The sequence below is a fragment of the Notothenia rossii genome (genome assembly GCF_949606895.1).
Source record: "Notothenia rossii genome assembly, chromosome: 8".
In the NCBI taxonomy this organism is placed as follows: domain Eukaryota; kingdom Metazoa; phylum Chordata; class Actinopteri; order Perciformes; family Nototheniidae; genus Notothenia; species Notothenia rossii.
Window position 1 is genome coordinate 51524549 of NC_136906.1, and position 7428 is coordinate 51531976.

Here is a 7428-nt window from a genome sequence, read left to right on the forward strand (position 1 = left end):
AAGAATAACAAATTAGAAGGAAAATAGATTTAAAAAATACAGATTTCAGTATCCTGAGGCTCTCAGCCCCATTTATTTTCCTCACAGACGGCAACAAAAGTGAGAAATTATATGATTTAAAATAAAAGCAATAATTGTGGCTTGATATTGAGTAAGAACATGTTTTTATGAACCACACAGCTATTCCTATAACACGTAATGCCATGAGACGACCAATAAATCTCTTTTAAAATCGTGCTGTGCAACACAAAAAAAAGGGGAAAATTGTGTTGGTGAACACGAATCAATAGATTAAAAATCATGTTGGTTAACACGAAATGCCATGAGACTGGGTTGTGTAATGTAAAGGGTGTCTCTGCAGCGGGTTGTAGCAGCGATGTTTGCAGTGAAGGACAGTTTGTTATCTTGGGTAACACTAGTGTTAATTTCGTTGACTAAAACTATGACGAAATATGTTCGTCAACGACCTTTTTTTCCATGACGAAAACGAGACGATGACGAGACGGCACCAACGGCAGTAAACAATAACTGTAACGAAATCATCATGCAATATCGTTGACGAAAAGTGACGAGACGAAAATGAAGTTTACTAAATCAAATTATGCCAAAATCTGTCTTTACTTTCGTTGACGAAAAATGAGGAGACGAAATATTATCAAAGATAACGTTACATCTCTGATAGTCAGTTTTACTCCCAGCAGTTCCATTTCCGGTGCTGCGGCTGGGCAGCAGCTGTGTGTCTGTGCTGCGCGCGGCGGTACATTTGAATTACACCGAGCAGCGGCACACTGTGAATTGTCAGGAAGACTTGGGTCTAACAAACCTTATTTAACAGAAAATAAAATGGCATCAACAGGGCTTGGGAGCAGTGGTCGCGTTAACCGAATACCCCCCCCCCCCCCCCCCCCGTCAGCGCGAGTGAGTGATAAATTGTGCACTCGACGGGTAATAATGGATTATGACGGAAATGTTACTATCCTGTCCGTCAAAATGACTGACAACGAAGAAGTCTAAAGCCAACACTTCTTGGGAGAAAGAAACGATGTGATATTTGAGCCCATGTTCACATACCTGCCAACCCTACCGATTTGGGCGGTAGTCTACCGCTTTTCACATGTTTCTACCGCCTATACCGACTTAGCTGGCTTTCCCTACCAATTTTCAATCTTCCCAAACTATAACAAATAAAAATGACACTCCATAGACACTGGACTCGACTTTTGGTGGACACCGTTTGCAGTGTTCCTGAAAGAGAAACAACCTGCAGACCGGGGGTAACGCTGCGGGAAAGGCAGCATTACCCCCGACGAGGCATTTGAGTCCTGCAGGATTTCCCCGTTAATATCAGTGTCTCGAAAACACATGTTGGCGACTGAAAGACATCCAGTGTTTGGTCTTTTCCGGAAGCATCCTACAGTGTCTCAACTGAAAGAGGACCACAAACACACACCAAATATAATGCAATTTTTAGATTTGGGGATATTTATCTCCCATTCTTTCACTTTTTCTGACATTTTCAACACCAAACATGTCGTTAATGTATTTAGTGAACTACAGCAATCTGAAAGCCTGTACATTATTTATATCACACTTTATCAGTATAAAAATGCAGCAAATGACTTTTTTAATGCAGTATTTTCTGATTTATGGCGCAACACAAAGATATTTCGCTCTGTGCAAACCTTTGACTCTCATATATCAACAACATGAAACAAGAATATGAACCTGGCTTTATCCAATGTTCACACAAGAGTTCTACATCCTGACACATCCTTCATCTACACTGTCTCAACTGAAAGAGGACCAGAAACACATTAAAAATACAATAAAATGTGGAGACTTTGGGATATTTATCTCCCATTCTTTTACTTTTCGGGCATTTTACAGACCAGACATGTCGTTGATGTCACTGTTTACCAAACTACCAATTTTTCTGAAAAATGCATAAAATGATGCAATATATGTTAAATACATGGTTTATACATGTAATTACTGGGGTTCCATGTCTTCTGATTACCTAATTTGGGCGTGCACATTTGCCACGCGCAAACCTTTTGGATTTGGAAAGGTTGGCATGTACTGTATGCACTACCATGAGGCGGAGGAAAAAAGCGAATGCATTGTTTTATCAGAAGGGAAGCAATGTGGCCATAACACAGGTAAAAACACCACAACCTGACCTGATACTCTCTGCAAAGCTGCATTCTTAATCAACCTGTGTTTTTCATCAAATAAGGACAAGATATAATCTTATTGTGAAATAAATTTGACTAAAATGACAAATTATTGGTTTTGGCTAGACTAGTTTGACTGAAATGTTCTATATAATCTGATGACTAAAAAAGACCCAACAGTTTTCATTGACAAAAAGTAGACTAAAATAATTCGTTTTCTTTGACTAAAATATGACTAAAATGCTCAGACTTTTAGTCGACTAAATCTTGACTAAAATATTTACTGTTTTAGTCGACTAAAACTTGACTAAATAAAAAAAGGATGAAGGTGACTAAATATGACTAAAACTAAAAAGGAAATTTAACACAGGACTAAGACTAAAACTAAATTAAAAAATAGCTGACGAAATTAACACTTGGTAACAGATTCCTTGTATGAAATCTACATGGTCATGGTATGTCAAGTTTAAAATATGATCACAAAAAGGGGTGAGTTACATGTGATGTTAAAGTGGAAGTACATAGCATGATATTTAAAATATTGCAGTAACATGTGAAACTGTTCATTTAATATGTGAACAAGGCTGTTGAGAGTGAAGAGGTGAGCAGAGAATACATGATCAGTTGGACGTCAGACGTAGATTTCTATCTCGTCGATAATTTGGACGTTCATTAAATATGTATTTGAATGTACTGGATATAAACTGTATTAGAGTTAAAATGACATTCTGCTCATTTTCGGGTTCGTATTAGTATTTAGTGACTCTACTGTGACATGTCTCCATGCTTTAATGTTCAAAAAGCTCTTTATATTTCTCATACTGCCTGTGCTGCAGCACCTCTTTTCACCCTCTGTCTGAAACCAGAGCCCAGTCTGCTCTGTTGTGATTGGTCAACCGCTCAGAGATGTCCCGCTCCTTTTCCTATCACGTACAATGTGCGGAGAGCTAGCCAATAGAAGTGAGAGTGTTACATTGTAATGTCATTATGTTACAGAAGTAAAAAAGGAGTCCAATTGAGGCGTTTCAATTGCAATAGCCCAAAAAATACAGTAAAATGCCTATCATAAGGATTAGAAAATGATCAAAACACAATCAGTAAGTATTTAATGTAATGGTTGAGCATAACAATACTATTCTCATGACCAAATTGGTCTTTTACATTGTCTTTTATTATTATTTGTGTCCATGCAGCTTTAGTGATGTGTAGTAATCGTCTTCGAACACACTGGGGCAGCAGTGATCTATACAATGTGGACAGTGTATTGTGGATGTCCAAATGTTCTCCAAACACAATCTAACAATATAACCTCTTCATCAGTCCGCTGCAGTTCCACACATCACAACGATAGTTACGTATGTAACTACGGTTCTATGAATCCTGGATGACAATGGGATTAGTTTTGTTTCATAAAGATAAAGCGACACTTTCTCAGAATCAAGCAAAACTAAGAGTTTAACCTGTTAGGCTCCAAGCCTATTTTTCAGGTTTCAGGCTCGAAAATGACATTCCCAGAACAAATGACCATATCTTCCCTTCTAAAAGGGTTAAATTAATAATCTTTTTTTCTCAAAGTAATGATAAACCTGTGAGTTGGATGTAGAAAAGTCTAAATCAATATAGATGTTTTTATTTTAAAGAAAATTCAGATTGAACATGGTAAAAAACTGTAAATTATAGTGTCCGTCCAAAATATATTTTGTGCTTATAGTGAAAACTAACCTTGGATGATGGGTTAGTAGACTAAAACTTTAGGAATCCAAAGTACAACAGATAATAAGTGCCCTGTACAGTGGCCGGATTTAGGATTGTAGGAGATCCGGGGCTTAGCCCAGGAGTTGTTGGGGGGTGCAGGGGTAGTTTTTTTTTTATAACTGGGGGGTTGACCGAACATCCTTTAGGGGGGTCGTCGCCACCTTTAGGGGGGTCCGGGGGCATGCTCCCGGGAAGATTTCTTTTTTAAATATTGAAGTTAAAAGCAACATTAACCCTACCTTAATAACACCTTAAAGCGGAAAAAAGGCACTGGAGAACATTTATTCATGAACATCCTTTAATGAAGCAAACTAATGCCTTAATTCACTCAAATACAGTAGTTTACTTATTTCGGTGAAACGAGTTTTAAAGGATACGGATAGTCTCACCTGGATTCTGGTGCATTGCTTATTGTTTATAGATCTATTCTCATCCACCATCTTTGTTTGTGACGTAAAGAGTGTAAGAGTCACGTTTGTGAATCGGACACTCTGAGTGGATGCAGTCACAACCAATCGAAGTCTGATTCAGAGGGTTGCCTGTCAGTTCCGTTGCCTGTCAGTTCCGTTGCTATGGTTCCGTTGTTAATTGTACTGAAACGAGAGCCGGTATAATTCCAAAACAATAAAAAATTGGAATACGTTATTTTAGTGTCTTAAAGGTAGACTGAGGTATGAAGGGTTAACGTTACATCTTAGGACAATTTTTAGTCATGTTCTGTATACATACTAACATATAAGGGTATAATTAGTGTGGTTACTCCATGTTTAATAGCTATAACATTAACATTACATCACTCTTTTTCACTTCTTACTCAGTCAGCCAGACTGCAGATATCACCATTAGATTCACAAACTTGACACATCATCCATTTCTTCACTGCTGGGGATGACATTGTTGTCAGCTGCTGATACTGCTGCTGCTGCAGCAGCTTGTGGTGCCTTTTTCAATGAAAATAACTTTCTAATATCCATAACTTTAAAGGCTATTAGCTTAAAACCCGTCAGGCACTAGCAGAGCCATATGGCGCTGCGCACTAGGAAGGATAACTTCTTCTTCAGGGCAGGGAAGGCTACGCAGTACGCAGGCTACTGTCCCGCAGTGTTTGCCTCTCTGGTGGACTCCGGTACTGGACATTACTCCCGAGGCGTTTAAAAAAAAAAAAAATTAATTAATTTTTTTTTTTTTTTTTTTTAAGTGAAACATCCGGGGCTTTTCAGAAAACATCCGGGGCTTGAGCCCAAGTAGCCACCCCCTAGCGCCACAACTGGCCCTGTACCAAGATTGATGCAAAACAAGTGATATTTTACCTTTTTAGACAGATTTAGCAAAAAAAACCTCTTCTGGGGCCATTTGGGTGGATTTTCCATATCTCTGGCCCCCCTTGTTCGATTTTGACATGTGACATCTCTTCCTGACCATTAGAGCCAATAGAATCGAAGGGAAATCGTCACATAGACTCTCATGTTAAAAAAAGAAAGCTGGTGCTTCTCTGCATGCAATCTTGTTGCAGAGCGTAGGAATATCCCTGCTCTGATTTCTGGAAACGGAAAAGCAGTTTTTATTATTTATGGATTATCAGAACATTTGAAAGGGGACACAGACACATTGGGTTAACCTATGGATAAACTACACCATCGTTTTTATCGTTTTAATGCCATAGAAAACCAGACAAAAGACCAAGGTAAGCCAATTTTAGCGTTTTGGGCTACCTAGCGCCACATATTTTGATGTAGGTTTTTGTTATTTTCTGGATAGGGTACCAATAGATTCTGTGTCTCCTTACGATCATAAACGATGTGTTGGATGTGCAGCTAGGATAAGTAATAAGGGTGCTAGGAGTGATTTTCGGTGCAGAAATAGGTTAGCATTTTTCGCTCGGGCTAATTTAGAGGGTCACTGTTAGCATTTTGAGTTTAAAAAAAAAAGAAATGAAAAAGATCAGTTAACTGAGTTTTTTTTCCGTTATATGGCTATAAAACATTCATAGTTTATTAAATATGAAGGTTCCTTAGACGTTGTTTCCTGCAAATTACGCGATTTCGGGCCCGGATAAAGGTCCGTAAAAAAATAAAAAAATGTAATTTAAAAAATAAAACTATAAGTTGCAAACAAATCATTTGTGTAATCATGTAAACTATAAGTCTTTTTTCTTTGTTTTAACATATATTTTTGTGTCCAGTTCTCTTTGCTTCTTTCTCAATGATCAGACTTTTGCTCTCGCTGCAGCTCTTCTCGTTTGCGCTTCTTCATTTTTTGTTTTCTATTTTGACACAAACGTCTCAGGTGGGCGGGACTTTCAGGGGTGCATCCCCATTGGCTACTCAGTTTTTGAGTGACAGCCCACTACAACACAGATCATAAACAGTGCAACTCATGCAGCAAACTCCGGAGTCCACTCGGCCACGTTAGTGTTGGTGTCTCCTGGGGAGTTGTCATGAAAATATCGGACTTCTCTTATGGATTCTTGTTTATTATACTTGTGTTGTGTAGTTTATACTTTATTCCAACTTTAAATATTTTAATACCTGAACACACTGCTGCTGTAAAATAATTTCCCAATTTTGGATTGATAAAGTGTCTGTCAATTTATTTATTATATAGATAAAAAAAACACATCTACGTATGTATTTTCAAGCTAAAGGTGATACACAATATAAACTGTATACTGTTGTTTTTTCAAAGACATGTTACATTTCAAAAGCATATATGGCTATGTTTAGGACAAATAATTAAATACTGCTTTAATTCAACAAATTCTACAATATAAAAGTGGCAGATTTGCTTTTTTAAACAGACCAGACCTAGGTTGCATACCAACACAATTAGGAACATGCTCATATCTTACTGTTGGTCTGAAGAGCTGAAGCATTCATACACAATGGATAAAAACTGTGTTGTCTCATTCTATATCCTGTGAGAAAATGATATACATTTAGCAATACAAATTCGACATACTATTCCTAGCCTGAGGAAGATATGAATAATCAACAGATTTGAATGGGATCTCTAACATTTTCATGTAGAATAAAGACAAAAGAGTGATTATACAAATTACATTTACATGAAATCTTCCGGACAAAATTAGAAAAGTGCCGGTCAGAGGTCTTCTTTGTTATTTATTGAGCTTTAAAACAAATGAATAACGACTCTATATAATCATATAAGAATAATACACAGAGGACAGAGATCTCTTTTTCTCCTCCTCATCTGAGAGCCCAGTAGCTGATCAGAGCACGCTCCCCTCTCCTGCAGGGCTGCGTGGTCAGCTGCAGCTCATTTGCATTAAAGCTACGCCACAGAATCAGCCCTTGCAAAAACAGGGCTGGAATAGAGCAAATGGAGCGAAATGAGGCATGGCTAAAATGCATGATCTGTTAGGTATTTTGAAAAAAAAACTTCACAGACATGTTTTATATTATGGCCCTACAATATCTTTTTCAAATATAGCATGATAGGTCCACTTTAAAGCAAAAGACACTGTGTAGCGGAGGTTAAT